Source organism: Protomyctophum parallelum (assembly GCF_964188405.1).
Source record: "Protomyctophum parallelum genome assembly, chromosome: 4".
Lineage (NCBI taxonomy): Eukaryota > Metazoa > Chordata > Actinopteri > Myctophiformes > Myctophidae > Protomyctophum > Protomyctophum parallelum.
The window spans coordinates 12,847,463-12,872,144 of NC_139700.1; the positions used below are offsets into that span (position 1 = coordinate 12,847,463).

General features: G+C 43.6%; 1 protein-coding gene across 3 annotated transcripts in view; it reads left to right on the top strand.

The window, feature by feature from the left end:
- Nucleotides 1–374: 374 nt before the first annotated feature.
- insc (INSC spindle orientation adaptor protein) overlaps nucleotides 375–24,682 on the top strand; it is a 91,188-nt gene continuing 66,880 nt past the window's right edge. For 2 of the 3 annotated variants that reach the window (XM_083763607.1, XM_083763609.1), the window contains exon 1: nucleotides 376–826. The gene's annotated coding sequence lies outside the window, so the exon portion shown is untranslated. Of the gene's footprint in view, nucleotides 827–24,682 lie in introns of all 3 variants that reach the window. The other variant, XM_083763608.1, reaches the window with a different exon arrangement.

The following is a 24,682-nucleotide window of genomic DNA, read 5'->3' on the forward strand; positions in this document are numbered from 1 at the left end:
GTTCCTCCATGTAGCACATCTGGATCCCAGCTCTCATTTATTTATGTGGCTAGCTGCGATGTGTGTTTTTTCTCTTTCGCTCTTTCCTACTCTTTCTATGACTTCTTTAAAGGTCCTTTACCTTGCGTCTCGTTGGGAGTCACTCTCCTTTCTGACGAAGTATACAATTACATCTCTCCATAACTGGCCACTTGGCAATTACATGCTCCACCACAGAGCCCCCCCTCTCCCCCCTTTCCAACTCCCTCCTTCACTCTGCACGAAAAGAAAGAAAGAAAAAAGATCCAGCGCCACTGCTCATATGGCAGACCGAAATAGAATAGTTTCATGTCTGTTTGGAAGGCGGCCCGGGCGGCTGAAACTATGCTTCACCGTTTGACTTGACTGACAGTGGGATGTGGTTGTGTTTTTTCTTCCTTTCTCCCTCTCTCCCCCAAAAGAAAGAAAAACCTTAAGGCCAGTCACATTAAGACTCAGTTGTACTCTGGCAGGCTACGGTGGTGTCTGAGCTGGACGGGGGCTCTGAGGACAGAGAGACTGAATGAGAGAGAGAGGGCTCTGAGGGACAGAGAGAGAGAGAGAGAGAGAGAGAGAGAGAGAGAGAGACTGAAAAGATATAGAGAGAGAAGGGGTGGCAGACAGACAGAAATAAAAGTGGGAGAAAGAGAGAGAGAGGACTCTGAGCTGAGGACAGTCTGAGAGAGTGAGAGAGAGACAGAGAGAGAGAGAGAGTCTTTTCTAGACAGAGGACAACAACCACAACAAACTGCAATGAATCCCCCTGGGAACTATTGACCTTTTTTTAGGAACGGACCAACTGAACAGGGTAAGTCCGGCAAGAAGTCTTAACTACTCACTCTGGAAGTATTATAAAGTATTAGAATTGACAGTAAAAAGTCCTTTGTTCTAGCTTCAAACTATAACATCAGAGATCACAAACAGTGGCAAGGTTTCAGCTAATGTGTCAACTTGAAGGGGAGAAGAGAACAGCCTTGATGTGTTTTCTCAAAGTAGGCCTATCTGGGACAGGTGTATACAATCAGCCCTTTGATTGGTCAAAGCTTTGAGTACTGTGGGATGCAGTACAATAGAATCTCTCAAGGCAATGAACGCTGTCGTCACATGTCAAGGTGCTTCCAGGATTTAAAGGGCATGCTTAAAGGGACACTTCACCCCTTTTGCAACCAGATCTTATTTTAATGATGTTTGGGAGACAAGAAACACTCCCTGGGTTTTTATGTGGGTAATATGTGTTTTTAGATATTTTAGTATTTCAAAGTGTACATGATGTCATGGACACTGTGCTCACTTCTTTCCTGGACTACAATTCCCATAATGCTTTGGTGCACTGCTCCTCCTTGTGGATAGGGGGAGGGCTGTCTTACTGAGACAACATGTAGTCCAGGAAGTAAGTGAGCCCAATGTCCATGACATCATGGACACTTTGAAATATTAAAATATCTAAAAACATATATTACCCACATGCAACCCCCAGGAAAGTGTTTCTTGTCTCCAAAACATCATCAAAATAAGATCTGGTTGCAAAAGGGGTGAAGTGTCCCTTTAGGCCCCCTTTTAATGCAAAAGATAAAGGCTTTATCAAAGGCTTTTCTGATTGGACGACTTCTTGTCATCAGCCCGTGCTGACTCTGAAGATTTTCAAGTGGTTTCAGAGGAATTCCTACTGTAGGTGTTTCTGAATGAAAAGGACAACAATAAAATGTATATGAGCACCAACATACCGATGACATTGCCAGTAGTCTTTACCGATCATATATGAACTTTTGTTGCCATACTAACTGCAAGGCCTTATAACAGATTTGCTGGAACCTTTGTTTACTTTATATGATGGTTTATACTGAGTTTATTATTAGTTTATTATTCTCATGTGAACATTACAATGCCACTTAACCTATTTTGTCTTGCACACACATTAAATTCCCATTGACAATGAATGGAGAAATTACGTCATGTGTCTGAGCAAATCGGCTACTTGGGTGTGCTTGTTGGATATCACTCAACAGCCCATGCGTGCCACCTGTTTTGAATTTGCACATATTGCAGGAGGCAGCAGGAGGTTGCTAAAAACGAGTGCTTCCAAACTCCAATACTTAGAAAATCACCTGCAAGGAATTTCTTGACATGAAGAAGCTCATAACAAGTGTACAGTGGATTTTTATGAAACAAACACTTTGCAGATAGAAAGAGGATAATTCAAGCTTTTCGCACAGCTGCAATATTGGTGAGTTTGATGTTGTTTAATACAATCAGATAGGACATTTCTGTTTGGATGAATGGGCTGTCAATGGGAAATTGCATCTACTGTAGTTAGCACCTTGCTGGCAAGATAGCCGTGGTCTGCATAGTCAATAGCCTGAAGAGAGTTCTTATCCAGTGGGGTTTTATTCATTAGTGTTTGCTTAAGTGTTTATTTTCGGCCTATTTCTATTTTGGCCAGTAATCATTTTTGCTATTTTCCTAATTTTGTTTGTTGTACTGTAAAAAAATCTGTCTGGAGTTTTGGTGGAGGAGGTTTGGGGAACAAAATATAAAAACCTTTAAACTACATGTTTGGATTGTTCTTGGAGCCTTGGCCATTCGGGCAACTTTACACCCTATGCCATACTTCCAGAAAGGCAATAATCCCTCAATATTCCATATACAGTACCATTGACGACCAATGCCAGGGGGCGGTGGTAGTAACCATCAACAACCACTAAATGAATCTGGTTCCTTTGTTGTTTTATTGCAGAAAAGAGGCATTGTTTGTGGGTTTTTTCTTCCCTGAGTCACATTGGCGCTCACTAGTGATCTGGGATGCGTGGGTGCGGACGTTACAGATACTGGGTTTGTTTGCCACGGAAAAGGACCTTAATTACAGTGTGGATGACAGTAATGATGAGGACACTGGTCTCATGTGTGTGTGTGTGTGTGTGTGTGTGTGTGTGTGTGTGTGTGTGTGTGTGTGTGTGTGTGTGTGTGTGTGGCGTGCTTCTTTACTGTTTATATGTTTCAATGCAGCGCATGCTGGTTGTCCGTAAAACAGTTGGATTGTTTGTTTGTGTGAACCAGCAACTGCTAGCTTTAGCCTTGTCTTTAGGTTGGCAGCTAGGCTTCGTCATTCTTAACTGAGGATTTAAGGTAGCTGGATAATGACTAATGTCAGTTCGGTTTGTGAAGGCTTCCAAAAAAACAAACATTTGACAGACAAATTGTATTTTATACTGGCACAGTGACACTATCTCTACTAACCCTAACTTCACACTAATACGGTATTCGGTCACCCAAGATCTCCAGCAGTACAGGCTGGTATTCCCTGTCCAACATTGATGTCTTTTCCTATCGTGGACCATACCATATATGGTCAATAACATACAGTAGGCCTAATAGACTTTTTTTAATGCGTCCTGAGTTCTGAAGACATGGCCTCTCTTAAGGAAGCCTGCGACATTGCCTGTTTTCCTCAGTCTCTCTCCATAGTATCAGGTGAAATATTTCAATTAAAGGCAAGACCACCTTTTAGGGGTCCTAATTTATAGCCTTCCAAAACCTTTCTTAGGATATTTAGAATGATTTTTATGAGCTGTAATATTTTTTACAGAGTTCTTTAATATTTTCATATCCATGTTTGCTGCCCTTGTTCATCTGCAGATTTTTTTTTTATCAAACTGAATGGTTTAATCTTGTTGTGTCTGCTACTGGTCCTGAATAATGTCCATATAATAACATTTCCTGTCTCGGACAATGTTTCAGATCATGCTCTCTTGTGCTGCTCCCTCCATCCCTCCCTCCATCCCGTCCTCCCGCCATCCTCCCTCCATTCCTCCATACTCCCTCCCTCCCTCCATCCTCCCTCCATCCTCCCATTCTCATGCTTTTAATTCAAAGTCTGCTCATCGTTCAGCTCATAGACCTTGGGGTATGTCTGCTCTTAAAGATGGAGTGCCGCGATTGTTGCCTTTTTCTGTTTTCTGTCTTGTTATGTGTATTACGCTAAATAGGTGTGGTGTGGTTATAATATTCAAAGATGTCTTCCCTGTGTATTTTTGGTTTCTTCATGAAAACTGAAAGACTTTGAGTCAAAAGGCCCTGCACATAGCACAGTGCTAACTCTGTTAATGTTCACCAATGATTTATTGCTTCCCTGAATACTCCTAGATATTGACTTAGATATTGGCTCTGCACCTGATCATCCAATTTTAATCAACCGCCTGGTAAAATGGGTTGGCACCATACAGTATGACTGGCTCTGCTCTTATTGCTTCACTGATAGTAGCTCCGTTTGGAACCTCAATATCTATGCTGCTACTGTACGCTTTAGCTCCGAGATGAGGTTCTGTCCCGTGATATCCCTGCACAGGTCGAAATGGGGTCTAGATGGGTCGAGCCCGTCCACAGTATATTAACCCTTTTCGCAGTATTGTTCTCAATGTACATACATGTCTTCCCTTGGGTCACATATTACTCACAACCACAACACCCATTTTCATTGTTATGCAGATGATACACAGTTATACATCCCACTAAAATGTAGTGATGCATGCAAATGATGTCCCGGATCCTCACGTCTTCCTGACATATTACACTGTGTAATATTCATTTGAGTACCTTGAGACACCTTTGGTAGTGAAATCTGCATGAGATCCTCCTTTGGTCCCCAAATTCCACACTCTGCCAGTCACACTTTGGCAGCTTGTCTATTATCGTATTATGTGCTTATTTTTTACTCTGATAGTGATGGCTTGTCCTTCGATGGTCAACTTAGATTTGCTGCTATTTCAACAGCCCCAGTTTATTGATCATTTCCACCAACCTACCTTTGTTTTTATTTTTAATATTAGATTTTTACTCTTTAGTTCTTTTTCCCCTTGTGGTATGGGATGTTTATTACCGCGGTTATTATTAAAAATAAATAAATGGTGTGTGCGATAATAAACCCTGTTTGGGTCCATTTGGTTCCATTTGTACACTCTCAGAGTTACAGGGTCCATTTGGTTCCAAACCATCATTTCCCTGGGGACCCCCTGGAACTGCCTCAAGGACCCTGGGGGTCCCCGGACCCCGAACCCCAATTTGGGAATCACTGCTCTATGTAATCTGATCTTTATAGTCTGATAAACTATTCTCACGTAAATAAATCTTGTTTAAAAAACAATCTGCCTAACGATGATGTCACTGTTGGCCGTGGACGGGTTTCTGAACTGCCCACAGCAGTGAGTGTGTGTGTGTGTGTGTGTGTGTGTGTGTGTCCGTCCAGCTGATGGTCGTTAATGTCAAAGCAATGCTGTTTATGCACTGTCAAATAGCTCTAGGGCTACATCTATTCTAAGGTAGCATATACCTGTTTAGACATATTATCCTGCTCATTACTGTGTATGACATGACTGACTGAGCGTCACTGTTTATTATGATAAACTTTTCATTTAATAAAAAAAAAACATATATATTTATTTATTTATTTTTTAACCGCGGTAATGAACCCGACACCGCGGTATGCGTTACATACCGGCGGTATGGCGGTATTGCGGTTATTGCAGCCAGCCCTAGTGTGTGTGTGTGTGTGTGTGTGTGTGTGTGTGTGTGTGTGTGTGTGTGTGTGTGTGTGTGTGTGTGCGTGCGAGAGTGAGAGTGAGAGCCGGGTCTGTACACAGTAGGCTATGTGTGTGTATGACTAGGTCGGACATGTCAATTATATTAAGATTTAAGCATTTCAGTGAGTGAATTTGGTTGAATATAAACATCCAGTACCTCTGCTGTAGACTGGGTTGCCTAAAGTGGAAATTGGGAATATCCACATAGGGATCAACATCAATATGGTTACAATACATAGGCTATTGGTGTTAAATAGTGTTTTCTGGCTTTACCATCTTATGTTCTGACTACAAGTTGTCTGTTCAGCCCAGCACCTTAACTATCGTCCTGCGGGGTCATATAGATAAAACACTCACCCACCACCACAGAAGCCTGTGCCATTTACCATGTACACAACAAGGTGTGTGGAGAAGCAGGGTTGGTCTCAACATTGTGACCAGTGGCTGCATGTCTCCCGTACTCTCTTCTGCCAGCTGTCTGCTGATCTGCTGGAGAGAGAGAGAGAGAGAGAGAGAGAGAGAGAGAGAGCAGGGCTTGACTTTACTAATGTGAACCACACATGTGGGTGTGGCCCTGCGCTGCACTGACACACTGTTTAATTACATTCAGTCCACAGGCGGGGGTAATTGGGGGGTTTCCGCTATAAAAAGAGAACCTCTCCTCTCTTTCCAGTCACACCCCTATACATCTATTGTCTGGCAGTCATCAGGAGATTGCTCCCATGGACAAGATGTGGTGAGTTGTGACAGTGAGTGCACGTGCATGTCCTTGAGGGTGTGGCTGACAGAGCTTTGTAGCCAGAGCTAAAGTTGGAAACATGAAGCTATCCTTGCGGGTCCCTTTGTCTGTCATGTGGGCGCACAGTAAAATCCTCTTAATTTAATCACTTGAATGACAACATCCATATTATTGGGGGGGGGGGGGCTACTTAAACTTAGAACATATTACAAAACAATAAAGGCTCACAGGGAGAATAAACAGTACAATGATCCAGCACAGAGAGCAGTCACGGACAGTCTTTAAATTGAGCGTCACGACGATGCACGATGCAGCTTAGAGCATCTTTCCTGGTTTTTAAACAACTGGTGGATGGAAACGCGTTTACATTTTTTTGCTGACGCTTTCCATCTACCAGCTGTTTAAAAACCCAGAAGAGATGCCTGGAGGACGCTAGGCGATCATTAGGCCAACAGTTCGCATCTGTGAATCCGGGTGGAGCCCAGACTGTCAATCATGGACTCACCAGGGGGGGGGGACATCAGGTGCCGTGTCATTAGTCAGAAGGTTCATTGTTCCGAAATGACTATCGCTATCTCTAACCCTAACCTAAACCTAACCGCAAGCACAGGAGCAAACCTAAACCTAACCGCAAGCACGGGAGCAGTGCATGTTCGGACTAACGGGACTTCGGATCTATGGGTAGTTCCCGGACATCACAGGGGAACAAGGGGAAAAGGCGACACAGGCGTGGCACACTGGGCACGTTTTATTTTTATGTATTACTCGACGACACTGAAAATGAGTTTGATTACTCAGTGTAATTTCGAGAATAAATAAAATTTGAATGAATGAATGAATGTTTTAGAGGGTGTAAGACTGCACTGACCCTGGGTTAGAGTTATGGACACTAATGCTGTGCTTTAGCTTTGACTGTATGAGCTCATTATAATTATAATGGTTACAGCTGTAGAAGACTAGCTCTCATGCTGAGTAACTTTCTTACAACATGGACACAAATTAACCTGTGACATATACTGCCCACTTTCTGTATGAGGTCATACAATTAGCACCAATAAGAAAATTGTTAAATGGAAATAAATAGTAAAAAAATCACACCATTGTGAAGTGAGGGCGCGCTCTTATCATCATACTTCATCTCATTCTGACCAATGACAACTTGCGTCCTCACCTTCGTCTTCAATGTTTGTGTTTACGCAACGTTTACACTCAAAACTGGCCATTCATTGTCAATGGCATTTAATGTTTGTGTTAGGACAATGTTTGTGTTTACACAAACCCTCAAAGCTGGACATAGGAGGGGATAGCGCCAATCAAAAAAGGTGCATAATAACAGAAAACTGGCAGTTCTGCAAGTTCCCCCGTTAGTTAATACAGTCCGTGTTGAGGTCCAGGTCCTAGTTGGAGTTCAACGTGGCATAATGTCCATTGTTTCCCATCAGTGGTTTTCTTCTTTGGGGTGAGGTAGTTTCTTTCTTTGTCCGTTGCTATTTTTCCAGCCCTCCTTCTTTCTCTTTCTGTGTGGCCGCCGTGCTGGAATCGGGTCAGATTGGGTTCTCTGACTTCTCTCCTCCCTGCAGTCTAGCTCAGCCTTTCTCTCCTCCCTGCAGTCTAGCTCAGCCTTTCTCTCCTCCCTGCAGTCTAGCTCAGCTCAGCCTTTCTCTCCTCCCTGCAGTCTAGCTCAGCTCAGCCTTTCTCTCCTCCCTGCAGTCTAGCTCAGCTCAGCCTTTCTCTCCTCCCTGCAGTCTAGCTCAGCTCAGCCTTTCTCTCCTCCCTGCAGTCTAGCTCAGCTCAGCCTTTCTCTCCAACCTCTCACTCTCTGACCAAAGCCTCTGCAGCTATATAGCTTTGGAATTAATCCGTCCATATAATTTCCTACTAAGACAGCTGATCCAATAACGTTGATAAGCAGAATTCAACACAACAGAGGCAATGACATAATGTTGCATGTAGGCCTAATTATTTGGCAACAATGACTGCTATCTCCTAGCTTCAGTATCAAATGTGACCAGCTTTGACTGAGGGACGGCCATTGGATCTTTTTTCATATCATATGAATGCATAGCTTCAAATTGACATACTTGGTTGTTCAATTTGACCCACCAGTTTTGGAGATATGAAAACAGCGAGTTGAGAAAACAGGCTTAAAGGTTCACTTCATTACACCTATAGCTAAGTATTTATTTCATAATTATTTTTCATGTGATTTCATGGCTTTGATATTTATTTCAGACATGCTCTAGTAAGAGTCTGCCTAACTCATTTTTGATAAAAAAATAAAATATATATATCATTGTGGAGGGATTTGATATCACAGATGCTAGCAATTTTACCATACCATACCATAAGGCCACCATCAATAGCTCTGTTGGCTAGCTCTGAGCTGTTGACCTATATGACCCCAGTAAGAGGGGAGCCATGGTCCCCAGCATGGAGCCAGCAGCCTGTCTCTGACACTCATCACAGCTACCGTGTAGGACACAACATGTTAACCACTTAGCATGCCAGGAATAAGGTAGATGAAAGCTAACACAAAGCAGATGGAATTGTATTTGTTTTGGAGAGGCGCTATCCCCTCCTATATGTCCAGCTTTGAGGGTTTGTGTAAACACAAACATTGCCCTAACACAATCATTGAGTGCCATTGACGATGAATGACCAGTTTTGAGTGTTTGTGAAGACAAAAGTGAGGACGCAAATTGTGATTGGGCGGAATGAGATGATGTATGATGATAAGAGCGCCCCTTAATTCACACAGGTGTGATTTAATTTTTTGAGTGGTGAAAAACTCAGTGCATGTCTGATATTATATGTTGCCGTTAATATTGGAGGTACTCCGGTCCGTGTAGGCTACATGTGATGATGTGACATGGGTGTCGATAGCCACAGTGTGTGCTTTGAAACTGTGCAAGATGTCTATGCTGGGGTGCATACTTTGGTCCGATGTGTAACAGTCCAACACCTGTGTGAGTCTAAAACTCCCCCACTGCTTCTCTGTAAGGCAGTGGTTTCCAACCTTTTTCATGTCAAAGACCCCCAAAATGACACTCATTAGCCTGCGGACCCCCCATTTGAAAATATATGCCAAGGACCCCCATATAAGAGAAGATTTTTTTCAGCTCTAGCAGTGATTTAAAACCATTTTCTTTTCAAGGACCCAACAGTTTGATATGCAACAGTCTACGGACCCCCATTTAATGGCATTTCTATCTCTGAGACTCCAATTTATATTGTAAAATCAATGTTAATTTAACTCTGAGAGTGTACAAAAACTATCATTTAGCTGGGGACCCCCTGGAATTCCCTCTCCACTTTGGGAACCACTGCTGTGAGGTTTACAGTTTGGGGTAGGTTGTCGGACTAATGCCTGTCGGGCTGTTAGTACGTCGGAACAAACATGCACCCGTTATTAATATCTGCACCGCCATGACAATGTACGTATTATTATCACTTGGTGAATTAAAGTGATCCTGGTGGCTTTTCCGTAGGTGGTATAATGTACAAGATACTTAACTTACTACTTTCTTTCTTCACAAAATATGGACCGGCATGTGCGTCACACTTGCGTCTTCGGGGGCTGCATCATTGTGGGAATGGTGTCTGTTGACACATCAGTGAGAGACTGAGAGACACTCAATTAAGAAAGTGCAGGTATAAATTTTTGCGTAGGTGGGCCCAATATGGCAGCCACTCTGGGACCCTGAGGCTGTGAGATAAATCAATATCAGACCAGTTGAATTAGAGCCTATGGGCTCCGACCTCGCGTCATTTCCCTCTCTATCTTTCCCTCTCTTTCCACCCGTTAATTGGAAGGGAGGTTTCTGCTAGCTTGTTTGGGCTTCGCTCATTCTGTCTGTCTATTTCTCCCCTGTGATTACGTCGACTGTATAGGCTCTTTGTGGGTGTAATGGTTCACCGGGGAGATGGGGCGGAGTGTTAGGAAATGGGGAGTTCCGGCTCTTGTTTGGTGTCTGAGATTCTCACAGCAGAGAGAGAAAGAAAGGTCTGGATCTGTTTTCTCCTCCAGCCCTGAGTGTTGATGCAGTGAGAAGACAGAGTGAGAGGATAAACAAGCCTATTGCCAACACCATTTATGCAAATGCCGATTCCCATTCGGTTAGGAATGCATGCCCCACCGGGGCCCGTTGTACCCAAGGGTATGCACATGCACAAAGTGATTGGCAAATCAAGTGGCAAAGTGAGTTTAAGGCCAGAAAGTAGTTTTTTGCCACTCAATAACGCATAACGTCCGGGTATGACGATGATGTCATGTGCATTGTGCATACCCTCTATATGTCACATGACTATCCATTATCATAGTACTTTGGGCATATAAGTGTCTGTGGACCGCCACCGCCACAACTTGAACTTCACTAGTAAGAGACCACACCTTCTGCTAGAGTTTAACTGTATTTATTGCACAGGTGAGATGTAGGTGTATTGATGAGGAGCCCCAGGAGGGGCGAGACTCAGGGTGGGGGCGTGGCCTTGGGAGCCTGACGACCGCCGTGCTCTGCTCGGGAGCGACAATGCCCCCCTCAGGGCTCCTAGGAGAAGGGGAGAGAGAGAGAAGTGTTCGCGGGGCAAGGCTGAGGATGACGGGGTTTGTTGGGGAGGACTGGGGGGAATTTGACGGCACGAAGCAGCATCCAACAGCTAAGTGACGCGATAACAGGTATATGCTGTCGTGAATGTTACGTGATTGGCTGTGAGACTAGGAACGCAGGTGTAAATTATACGTTTTTAGGGAATGGGAGTGATTGAGATAAGCAGAGGGTGGTCTCTACTCTTGAAGCGGCGTTGAATACAACTTCAAAATAAAGCTATTTGAACATAATACCATTGAGCAGGTTGGTGCCTTGCTTGGTTGCCACCACCGTGTGTGTGTGTGTGTGTGTGTGTGTGTGAGTGTGTGTGTGTGTGTGTGTGTGTGTGTGTGTGTGTGTGTGTGTGAGAGAGAGAATCGGTGAATGTAACCCTCATTGTAAAGCACTTTGGATAAAGGCCCTAATACAGACCATTGACTCTCTGCAGACCAACATTTTTTAGATGGTGGATATCTCACATTCGGATTAAATTGTTTCATTTATTCCTGTTTAAGTCAAATGTGACATGGCAGACTGCACTCCAGAGACCCAATTACACACCTTCAAACGTGTTTACTTTGCAATACCCATGGTGGAATAAATAGCACGGAAATGGCTTTTGAAGTGCCACGTGTGTGCTCAGCCAGTCACATGTGGAAGACTTTCTTGCATACCTTGTGTGATTGTTGCTGCCGATATTTACTTATCGCACTGACCCCACGTGTGTTCCATTTACCCCAGGCAGGCTCTACTGGTTGGGTTGTGTGGTGGTGAGTTAAACAGAAAACACCTCAAAAACACTCCCGTCCTGTCCCAAAGTATGGGACAGGGAGTCCGTGTTTCCTGGCTTATAGAGCTGCATGTATACTCATCACATACTAGAGCATGTCTGAAATAAATGTCAGAGCCGAAATCAACATGTAAATATGAAATGTATTCTTTAACATGTAGCTATAAGGTGTAATGTTAGAGTCCACAGAAGTGAAAAAGACTGTTTTCTCAACTCGCTGTTTCTCTGCAAGACATTACTCTATAAGCCATATCTCCAAAACTGGTGGGTCAAACTGAACAACCAATATGTCAATTTGAAGCTATGATTCCCTGCTTTCATGACATGACAATTTTTTTTTTTAATTCAATGACTCCTCAGTCAGAAACGGTCACATACTGTATTCTCTCTCTCTCTCTCTCTGTCCCTCTCATTCTGTCTGACACACACATTCATATGGACTGAACCCAACCAACTCCCCCCACCCCTCTCTCTAATGTTAACCATCTGTACTGAATTGCTGCCGCACAACAAAGTTCCTCTTCCCCAGCCTCCATCTCCCTGCCGTCTGTCACTGCCTCTCTGTCTTCCCACGTGCGGGGCAGCCAAATGTCAGCGAGCATGCAAGGCCCAACCAAAGGACCAAGCAAGGCCCAACCAAAGGACCCCTCAACATTGTCTCTCAATCCCCGTATCCAGTCAACTGCGGAAATATTTACGACCCTCGGCATTGCATGTGAGGTCAGTTATTTACATGACAGGTGGGCGGAGATGGATACATAGACAGACAGCGGGCTGTAAATTGTGATTATGGATTGCCCTCCGACGCCTGTGCGTGCGTAGTTGCTATGGGGTCTCTCTCTCTCTCTCTCCGACATGCGAGGCAGTGACTTTCCAGTATAGCACTCTATCTTTTTTCTGCTCTGACACGTGCACACACCCGGTGAGATCATTCTCTTTTTGCTTGATTGACAGGTAGAAGATCAAGCTTATAGCGATGCTGCTGACAGGGGAAAGCTCCCGGGCGGTGCTTTGTTGTCGGGAATTGGCTTCAGATGATTGTTTTGGCTACGTGGCCGCATGTGGTCCAGCATGGAGATTCCGCCGAGCGTCTCTGCCTTATAGGTTGTGACCAGGCTTTTCTCTTACGGCTCTAGCAGTGATTCTCAACCTGTTTATTCTCAAGGACCCCCACTTTGACAAGCATTCAATCCAATCCAATCCAATCCAACTTTATTTATATAGCACATTTAAAAACAACAGAGTTGAAGTGCTTTACATAACATGAACAATAAAAGTGCACAAAATCGTCAAAAACATATTATAGAAAACAGAAACAAACAGTAAAACAAAAAATAAATACAAATATCTCACTCTGGGGTAAAAGCTTGGGAATAAAAAAGTGTTTTAAGACGGGATTTAAAAATAGCGATAGAGGGGGACAGTTTTACAGAGAGGGGGAGTTCATTCCAAAGTTTAGGGGCAGCTACAGAAAAGGCACGATCTCCCCTAAGTCTCAGTTTGGACTACGGACCCCCATTTAATGATATTTCTATCTCTGGGACCCACAATTTACATTGTAAAATCAAAGTTAATTGCCATACTTCGTCTGGAGAAAACCTGAAGACTTGGTTGTCTGACTTTTGGTTGTCTTGAGTATTGGCTGTCGGACTATTGGTTGTCTAAGTATTGGCTGTCGGCTCTCAGCTTCCCAAAAAATTCAGCTTCCCATCATGCACTTGTGCACAGTGTGAAGCTCACCTGTTGGTACCCTAAACAGACATAGGGACCCTAAACAGACATAGGGACATAGGGACACACATTGCTGTTCTTTGGAGTGGCTGCACCACTCAAAAAATTTTGGTTTACTACTATATCGCCGCAGTAGTAAACCAACTGTGGCAGTTCCTCTCAGTTCCTCTCCTTTACTTTAATGCTGCCTTGTTATACCGGTGGCGGCCTCTTTAGAGGCAGCACTGTTGTGGTGACTGGTGGTGTTGTGCAGGATTTGCCAGTCATGTCTCCGGGCTTTCCTTGCTATAGGGTGAGGGTAGCAGCCTCTCGTCGGAGGCCGGCCGGGGAGATTCATTCCCACAGCGCGCCGAGGGGCCACGTGCGGTCGCACGTGTGCCTGCGTGTGTGTTTGTTTGGCTGTTCTTAACCCTGGACAGGTATGGACTAGTCATAATAATAATAATAATAGTTACCATTGTGTTGTAGGCAAAACTAGCTCTTGAAGTTTATTATTGATGTCATCATCTCCAACTACAGTATACATGTATTGGGTTCGCAACCTTTTTGTTACCACGGTCATGACCTACAGCATATATGTCAAACTCAAGGCCCGGGGGCCAAATCAGGCCCGCAAATGAATTATCTTTGGCCCGCGGGATGATATTTAATTAGTATTAGAACTGGCCCTCTGGTATATTGCACGGACCACCATAATACTACAATAAGTCCTACAATGCACCATAATACTAACATAAGTCCTACAATGCACTGCGAGTGCATTGTCACGTATCGAGGGCCCGCAAGCGCAAGCATGCGTCTTCTCTTCACTATTGATCAGCAGTGAAAGTATATCAACTTGTGGTCAACTTTCAGCTACCCCTCTCCCCAAAAATGGCCCGTGTGTTGAAACACAGTCCGGCCCTCGACTTGTACCAATTTCTTTATTTTGGCCCAATGTGTATTTGAGTTTGACATCCCTGACCTACAGTATGTCTGTGACCATACAACCTTTATGTCACCACGGTCATGACCTACAGTATGTCTGTGACCATACAACCTGTATGTTACCACGGTCATGACCTACAGTATGTCTGTGACCATACAACCTGTATGTTACCACAGTCATGACCTACAGTATGTCTGTGACCATACAACCTGTATGTTACCACGGTCATGACCTACAGTATGTCTGTGACCATACAACCTGTATGTTACCACGGTCATGACCTACAGTATGTCTGTGACCATACAACCTTTATGTTACCACGGTCATGACCTACAGTATGTCTGTGACCATACAACCTGTATGTCACCACGGTCATGACCTACAGTATGTCTGTGACCATACAACCTTTATGTCACCATGGTCATGACCTACAGTATGTCTGTGACCATACAACCTTTATGTCACCATGGTCATGACCTACAGTATGTCTGTGACCAACATCCACTATGCAAAAAACGAATGGCCGGATTGCGGTGCACATTCCTGCCACTAACAGGCTAAACATTAATCTATGGAAATAGACACACAATCTGCTGTGCACGGTCACTCATGGTCCCAATAGGAAGACATTATACTATTTTGTCGAGTTCTACCTACAACCTGGAAACCCATCCGATGAAAATAAAAATAAAATGTCTTAAGATAACCGCTTTTGCCGCAACATCAGGCCAGCCTTTCAAAAGAGGGAGATTATTTTTTACCAAGATTGTGTCTATTGTCACTTTTATAGAAATGATTATTTCCTTACTAAACTACTGGTACATGTAGGCTAATATACACCCAAGCAGTATGCCGCGTGGAAATGATTCAACAAAGTGGTGACAGAGAACCTTGTTAGCACTTTGTGTCAGGTTGCCCCCATTGATTATGGTGATACACCCTACTTTTACCTGGCCACACTTTAAGCCTGTCTCCACTTGTGTCAGCATGACTCCCTATTAGCCATGTGGTGTGTGTGTGTGTGTGCGCGTGTGCGTGCGTGCGTGTGTATAGTCAGGGCTGCCATGTCTCACCCTTTGAGTGTGACAGTCACGCAATTTAACCCTTTACCACGCACCACGCCACACATGCCATTTCACACGCATTATAAATAACAATTTTCTCCGCGGCTCCGCCACGTAATAACGCGCACTCATGTGTACGGTAAAATAGCCGATCTGCATGCAGCGCTGATATATCATATATGCAGTAGGAGGAAGAGGAGGGTAAACAGTGGACCTGGCCAAATCGTCGGCAGGGTCCCTGACTGTGACGCATGGAAATGAGCCATGCGGAGTTTAACATCGCTTCGAAATATTTTTCATGGAAGACAATATAGCCCCCACAAGTTACAACAAGTGAGTAAGTGTCAAAGTGACCATCTCTCGTCTTCTATACTGGTGTGGCGTCTCTTGCGTGATATGAGGAAGTGGAACGGTGCCAGTAGCCCGTGCACATTATAGGGACAAAGTCGTGTGTGTGTGTGTGTGTGTGTGTGTGTGTGTGTGTGTGTGTGTCTTGTTTCTGTTAAGAGAGAGAGAGAGAGCCCACAGATGTGTTTGAACTAAGAAAATGTAAAATTAGGCATTATCCCACATTCCAGTTTTCTGACTTTTTATTTCACAACATATTCCCCAATTTCCACTGAGATTATGGGGTGAATGAATGTGAATGAATGAATCTCTTTCTGTCATAGTGACATTGTCCTGCATCAGATCATGTCCAAATCAGGTTCTCCAATCTCCAGTAGCCTCTTCAGTTTTTTGAAGATTTTTTGAGTGGTGCAACCACTGACCACTCCCTTACGGAGCTATGTGTGTGGCTGGCTGGGTCTGAGCAGTGAGCACTATGTGTGTGGCTTGCTGGCTGGCTGAGTCTGAGGACTATGTGTGTGGCTGGCTGGCTGGCTGGGTCTGAGCACTATGTGTGTGGCTTGCTGGGTGGGTCTGAGCATACATACATACATAGATAGATAGATATCTTTTTCATTTCTACTTTAAGCATGAGGAGGCTGTCAGTGCAGGGAGAGCAGCTGGCATGGAGGTGAAGACATCAGTGTTAAGGTTAAATATCAACGTTAAAACGGGACAAATCCACATTAAAAAGGCCAATTTTTTTCGCCGCCGCCCTTCGGACGGCGTCGAACGCATTAAGACACTAGAGTCTCACTCTTGACATTTTCTGAAATATGGCAGCCCTGGTATAGTGCATACATAAGTGCACAACGCGCATGTAGCCTACTATGCATGTTTAAGTGTACAGTATGTGTGTCTTCATGTGCCAGTAGATGTGTGTTTGTGCACGTGTGTGTGTGTGTGTGTGACTCAGGGCTGTTGTCTAGGCCCCCCAAGTCATTCATTATTTACTGTAGCAGGCCGTAGTGACTCACTAGCCGCCATACAGTATAGCTGTGGTGTCAGGTAGACTCTTCAGTGCTGTGCCACCTGAGGGTCCGATTGCAGCCTCTTAGATCCCTTTGTAGACCTTCCTCCCAAAGTCAGTCTCACACCAGGGTCCTTTTTTTGTTGTTGTCGTGAGTGGATCTCTTCCTTGGCCTAGCTCTCACTCACTGATATTTATGAGGCTAGCGAGCTGTCAATGGACGTGGGAACCTTAAGATGCATCTGGATGTTTCTTTTGGCGTGACAGCGGGCGTTTCTCGGCTCTCAGGAGGTATGGTGTCGCCCGTCATTTGTTTGCTTTTATATTGCCATGGAAAGAAAAGAGTTGTGGGTGTTTTTTTAATGACTGACTGTAGAAATGCCAAGATGGAGAACTGTTCACTTTAGCAGACTTGTGTGGTGAAGAAGAAATGTTGTTTATGAGGTTGAGTTAGGGTTTCTTTTAGCGAGGGACAGAAATAAAGATGGTGTCTTGATTATTTGAGGAATCGGAGGTTGTTGGTTCTGGGAGATTACTGTTGCCTTGTAGCTGAGTGTGTATCAATCGTATAATGATCTGTCCATTTGTTATTAGTGCAAGACATTTAAAAGGGTATAGATGAACTGAGAGGGTCAGGGTTTACAAGCCTGTGTGTGTGTGTGTGTGTGTGTGTGTGTGTGTGTGTGTGTGTGTGTGTGTGTGTGTGTGTGTAACCTGACCCCACGCATCTGATCTAATTGTGCATTGCATGAAGGCAGCAGGTTGCCTTGGAGACCTCAGGCACAGCATTACACTTCCATATCATGATGCTTTAGGAAAGAATTCTCCCAGACCCCTAACTAATACCCTGCATCTTTTTTTGGTCTACCCACCGTCACCCTCTGTCAGACTTTGGCCATACAAGGACATCTTCTTATTTGGTCTAATTTAGTCTAACCAGAGTTATGAGCTACCATCTCCAAAATTGGGACACGGAGTCGAGTGGCTCCACATGCAGGGCAATTATGGCATGTTATGGAAAACCAACGACTGGCACGATCTTTATTACGGTGACGTTTCACAGTAGGAACGCACAAGACTGTGTGTGTGTGTGTGTGTGTGTGTGTGCGTGCCTGCGTGCATGCATGCGTGTGTGCGGGTGTGCATGCGGGCGTGCGTGCGTGCGTGTTTGTATCCCCACAAGGGTAGTACAAGGAGAGGAAAGAGTTATTTTTATGGTTACAGAATATTTAGCATTATAATTATTAAAAAAGAAGATTCCGGTTAGAGTTAATATTAAGCATCAAGGTTTAGGTTGAGGGCAACGGGTCAAGGCTTGGGTTAGGTTTAGGTTTTAATGACAATTAAAACCTAACCCATATACATGCAGGGTTAGCAAAGTGTGCTTTGTGAAACTGTGTGTGTGTGTGTGTGTGTGTGTGTGTGTGTGTGTGTGTGTGTGTGTGTGTGTGTGTGTGTGTGTGTGTGTGTGTGTGTGTGTGTGTGTGTGTGTGTGTGTGTGTGTGTGTGTGTGTGTGTGTGTGTGTGCGTGCGTGCGTGTGTGCGTGCGTTTTGTAAAACTTCAAAGTTGTGCATTCAAGACAAGGCAGGGTTGAGACTGCTATTTCAGCTGTAAGTCCATTTCTTCTAGGCATATTGTATTCAATTGTTTCATGTAACAGCCATGTCTAACCAAACAACGTTCTTTCAAAAATGGTAGTACAGATGTCAGAAAGGAACTAAATAATGCCTATACAGTATACAGTAGGTGTCCTTCAGTAAAAATAGCAGATTGACATGTGATGCGTTGTGCTTAAATATCTGCTATTTGTAGCACGGGACACCTTTGTATGACTAAATATAAATCAGCCATAAGGCATCAGTGTTTGGGTAATTCTGTAAAGAGTGATCAATGTCATTTGCTAGTATAGAGCTAGCTGTGTGTTGTTCACATCTGAGAGTTTGGGTGTGGGAATTAATGGCCAATACCTTTGGAGCCAGTTGCCTATATAACTTTGGTTCACATTTAACTGGGAACTGCAATTGTTATTTTGCTAAATTCATTAAAAGATATATAGAAAAACTCTTGCGACAAACCTTGCTTGCCATCCTTCTACACACTGCGTGCGTGCGTGGGTGCGTATTTTTGGTTTATTTATTAATCTCATGGTCATGGTTTAACAATGCAGTTGAACATGCAGAATGACGTTTACATTCACGTGTGTGTGTGTGTGTGTGTGTGTGTGTGTGTGTGTGTGTGTGTGTGTGTGTGTGTGTGTGTGTGTGTGTGTGTGTGTGTGTGTGTGTGTGTGTGTGTGTGTGTGTGTGTGTGTGTGTGTGTGCGTGCGTGTGTCCACCTGTGTGTGTGTGTGTCCACCTGTGTGTGTGTGCGTACGTGCGTGCTTGCGTGCGTGCGTGTGTCCACCTGTGTGTGTGTGCGTGTCAGGTCTTCCAAACTGCGTCTCTTATGACGGCCCTGTCAGCACCCCCACCACCACTCACAAAGCCTTCCACCCACACCTTCTCCCTCCATCTTGTTAGTCACTGAAGCTGTCACTCTGAAAGATGTCAAGTCGTTGACACTGTCCCATTATTTGCCACCATATATTCCTAAATCTTTGCGATTGTGTGGCTTCAAATGCACATTTGGAGCTCCTCTTGCCACTACAAAACCCCAATATCATTCATTGTTTAGTGATCAAAAGTGATCATTTTTGAGTTCAAGTAACTTTATCCATGAGTTTATGTCAACAGGATTCTGATATATCATATGCACTATTATGCAGCCATCGATCTTTCTTCAAAATTGCCAAAATACTTCCCACTTCAGGTCATGTCTGAACATTTTGACAGTTTGTTGTCAAAGACATGCCTGTATTTATATTTGGTAGCTGATTTCATTCACTCTTTCTAAATGACAGTGCTGCTACAGCCATTCCCAGTTCCTGCAGTCTGTTAACATACCATACATAGTTATTTTAGCCTAGTGTCAGCATGGCAAAACATAACCCAAACCCGAAATGAGTTGGCCCCTAGTGTTATCTGAAAAATGCACCACATTTAGACTCAGTGGAGATAATTGGCAGTGGGGCGCTGGTGTCCAGGAAGCACTTTATAGACCTTTTCACCTCCCCGATTGTTTCAGGTACTTTAAGCATTTAATTGAGACTCTCATTCCGAGTGACTAAAAAGAAAGAGTGGAACAGTAGGTTCAAATTGAATTCTAAAGCTGCCAACATGACATATCCCAGACAGACAGACAGACAGACAGACAGACAGACAGACAGACAGACAGACAGACAGACAGACAGTGTCTGTCTATCCATTTGTCCTTCCATCTGCCTATTTATATCTACTATCTACTCCATTCATTAATTTATTTGAGCGTGGCCATATAGCTTAGTGAGAGGCCGCCTGTTAATCAGAAGGTCACCGATTGGCCTCTCGGCCTGCCCCATGTTATTTACGTTTACGTGTTGAAGTGTTAACCCCAATGTCACGCTGTGACCCGGGACAACAGTCATTTATACTCAAACTAATAACATAACAGAAGCACACCTCACAGGGCGAAAACCATGGTACTAGCATTAGCAAAGGGGATCTCCATTCATGTATGTTGGAGATGAAATTCTGTCTTTTTTTATATTACTCTCTAATGCATCATTGTGCTTTTGTAAGTGGTGTGGTGTGGAATACCACGATTGTATCAATATATGCTGTGATACCATAATGCATTATGTGATTACATTTTTGGCGAAGCCACTGATTGATTTTCAAACTCTTGTAGCTATAGTTTATTACAATAACAGTGAATTCACTGTGAATGCAAAGGATTCATAAAGTATTTTATCATGCAACATGAAAAGCTTGGAATTCTTTGCCTTGGAAAGGTTCGTTTACTGTGTATGTCATCTACAGAATTGAGTAAATATACTGTAGAGACTTAGAGGCTCTATGGCCACAAAATTGACATGTAATCTCATCTGGGGAAACTTGAGTGAAGTGAACCTAAACTGAGCTAGCCTTTCCTTCCAGCTTTACAAAAGTTTCTCTGAGTGCGTGGCAGGGTGGGCCTCTCTTTCTCAAGGACAAATAAGGCTCACATTGAGCAAAAATGCTTCTGTGCAGGGGATTTTCATTGTCAATTATTTAACATCGTTGGCATAAAAATAATAATTTCCTAACAGTAGTATTATGCATGGCAGCTAGCCTTCTTTGGCTGCATCATTATCTGGCCTGGCCTGAGTGGGTGTCTGTCTTTGTAAGGGGTCTCTATTAACCTTCTGTGTGGGACTGGAATGTACAGTAGTGTATAGTGGCCGTTTCTCCACTGAGTGTAGCATGTTCCCATACAGCTACTCTAACTGTACAGTACCAATGTAGCATGTTCCCACCCATACAGCTACTCTAACTGTACAGTACCAATGTAGCATGTTCCCACCCATACAGCTACTCTAACTGTACAGTACCAATGTAGCATGTTCCCACCCATACAGCTACTCTAACTGTACAGTACCAATGCTAGTGTAGCATGTTCCCACCCATACAGCTACTATAACTGTACAGTACCAATGCTAACCAGTCTCCCTCTCCACAAGTCCACATGACAATTTACCATTTGTCAGACTTCTGATTGGTCCCTGACTGACTAACCAGTAGGCTCTTTCTGCCTGGTTTTTGGAAAAAAAGAAAACTAAAAACAAACATGATATGCCCAGTCACCATGCTGCACCTGTGATGTTCCTTTTTACTGACACCAAGTTTTTTAATACGAATTGAATGCACAGAATATCAATACAAAGCAACTAAAAAACATGATATTTCAATGGTAATGGATGGAGAGAGAGGATTTTTGTCCAACCACAAAGGGCAACCAATGGGTGCGAAGAGGGGCACAACCACGGGCGGGACTTTATGGGGCCACTGTCTCCTGCTCTGATCCCTCCCTGTCTTGTGCTCAATGAGAGGACAGAGGAAATACCGCCGTGTCATGCTTTTACTTTTGAATTATCTCTATTTAAAAGTCAAGGCTGAGCACAGATGGGCTCTTGAATGCGACATTTCCTGGAGCGGCTAAAAAGTCACTTCTGGGAAGGAGGTGGCATATTATAGCGATAACCCAGAGGTACTTTTGTGCTTTTGAGAGAACTATTTCGGAATGTAGGCAGTTTTGCCATGTGTGGTTGTGTTAACTGAGATAACTGGCATTTGTGAGTTGAGGAGTCTATTTTTATAATATTCAAACTGAATTATGTAAAGTTGTGTGAAATGTGATAATAACAGGCATGTTAAGTGGCTCTTTTGTTGACCTCACTGTAGTGGCCAGTGGGTAGTGACTACACTGACTAGTGACTAATAGTTTTCAGGTTGCAAACATTCAGATGTTTTTTTTTTTTTACACTTGACAATGAGAGCTATACTGTATACTGTGTATACAGAAGTTGAAAAAAAAATACTTGAATCAATTCAGTTGCTACAAGTTTACAACAATGTAAGTGAGCAAACATACAGCAGGCCTATATAATACTGGTACTTGGAAATAATTGTCTCAACAATCCTGATGACTTGGTGGTTTTGAATTAGAAATGTGAATGGGGCTGTCTCTTGGAACATGAAGATACTGGTGGTTTTGAATTATAAATGTGAATGAGGCTGTCTCTTGGAACATACGTCTGTCTCGCTCACATAGCTCTGAACCTCATTACAACACATTCCATCTGGTTTTGGCCTCTCAGCATTTGGTGAGTGCTTTATGCTTATTCTCCTCTGGTTTCCTCTGGGTTTAAAATTTCCTCTGTTTTTGTCAAACAGAAATCCATTGCCTTTGGCAATTGGTAATATATAGCAAAAAAAAAGCACAAACACAAATACTCCAGTGTGGTGTTTGTTTTCTACAGAACTTGCATCCATTTGGTGGTTTTACACACAAGCTGCAAGGGGCAGTCGGGCCATTCCAACACATAACATATTTTTTTACGGTGACCACAGACAGTGAGGTCAGTAGACAATGAAGTCTTTGTCTGGAAGCAGTTTACAGTAACCTGTGCACCGTACTTAATACGTATAGTGTAAAAAATGATCTCAAAGCTGTCTATATATCTGGTGGACAGTGCTGATTTTGACAGCAAATTCAAGTCTCTTGAATAGTTTTCATTTAGTTTGAGTCACATTTTAGTTGACTAAATCTACAGTTGATTTAGTCGACTAAAATGTATTTTGGCGGGCCTTGATGCCGACGTAATGACTGATTTTACACTTGCTGAAAATAGGCGATCTACAAGCTCACAACGCGTCGCAGCACGACGCGTTGTGACGTGAGCTTGAAATCACCTATTTTCAGCATTCAACCAAGTATAACATGACTTATACTGGATCTCTTGTCCACTAGTCCCTTCCTACCATTTTAGTCTAGTTTTTATTTGTTGGAAAAATTGCCAATATATTTAGTCTTAGTTTTAGTTTTCATTTAGTTTCCGTTTTTCGTCAGTGAAAAAATGTAGTCGACGAACAATCTTCGTCATAGTTTTAGTCGACAAAATCAACACTGTATCTGGAACAATAGTAATTTGGGTACGATATAGGTTTCGGTGCTGTATTTGTATAATGGTAAACTATACATGAATAACAATTTCTGCTTCTGTATCTTGAATCCTGGGCAATATGTTTCTGTCTAAATAATTTGTTTGGAATAATGTAATTGCCCTGATGTAGCCTAGTGACCTCCCTGATGTAGCCTAGTGACCTCCCTGATGTAGCCTAGTGACCTCCCTGATGTAGCCTAGTGACCTCCCTGATGTAGCCTAGTGACCTCCCTGATGTAGCCTAGTGACCTCCCTGATGTAGCCTAGTGACCTCCCTGATGTAGCCTAGTGACCTCCCTGATGTAGCCTAGTGACCTCCCTGATGTAGCCTAGTGACCTCCCTGATGTAGCCTAGTGACCTCCCTGATGTAGCCTAGTGACCTCCCTGATGTAGCCTAGTGACCTCCCTGATGTAGCCTAGTGACCTCCCTGATGTAGCCTAGTGACCTCCCTGATGTAGCCTAGTGACCTCCCTGATGTAGCCTAGTGACCTCCCTGATGTAGGTACACATCTGCTGTTTGATGTATTTGTCTTTATTAGTACCAGTAGGTTTGTTAAGCCTTTCTTAATTGCTTTGAATGATCTCATCTCACATTTTAGGGTATGATTGGACGTTGCATTCATTATTTTTGCCATTCTTCAGTTCACCAATGTCATGAGCTAACCTTTCTGGACACCCTTGTGGAATGTTATGGCATCCAGACCAGGCTTTTGTGAAACGCATGCACGCACGCACGCACGCACGCACGCACGCACGCACGCACGCACGCACGTAACCAGTCAATCTGCCACATCCTCCTCCGCTCATGTAAAGAGTAACTGCAAGTGTAGCAGTAAATCCTGAGTGTCCTACTTGAACGATTTCCCTTTAGTGGTATTTAAACACGAAAGCCGCTGCATGGACACCTGTAATCCTAGCTGGCGTGTGACACACTGACACAGGGCCCAGACAGAGGTGTCCTTTGTCTAGCATGAAGAGAACCATGCAGCACATTCTGTCTAGCATGCACGGAAGAGAACCAGCACATTCTGTCTAGCATGAACAGAACCAGCACATTCTGTCTAGCATGAACAGAACCAGCACATTCTGTCTAGCATGAACAGAACCAGCACATTCTGTCTAGCATGAACAGAACCAGCACATTCTGTCTAGCATGAACAGAACCAGCACATTCTGGACTGGAGTGGCCAACAGCAGGAACGACCTGCGACCCACTCAGGTTTCCCCAACCAGTGTTGATTTTGTCGACTAAAACTATGACGCAAAATGTTCGTTGACTACGTTTTTTCACAGACGAAAACTAAACGGAAACTAAATGAAAACTAAGCTGATTA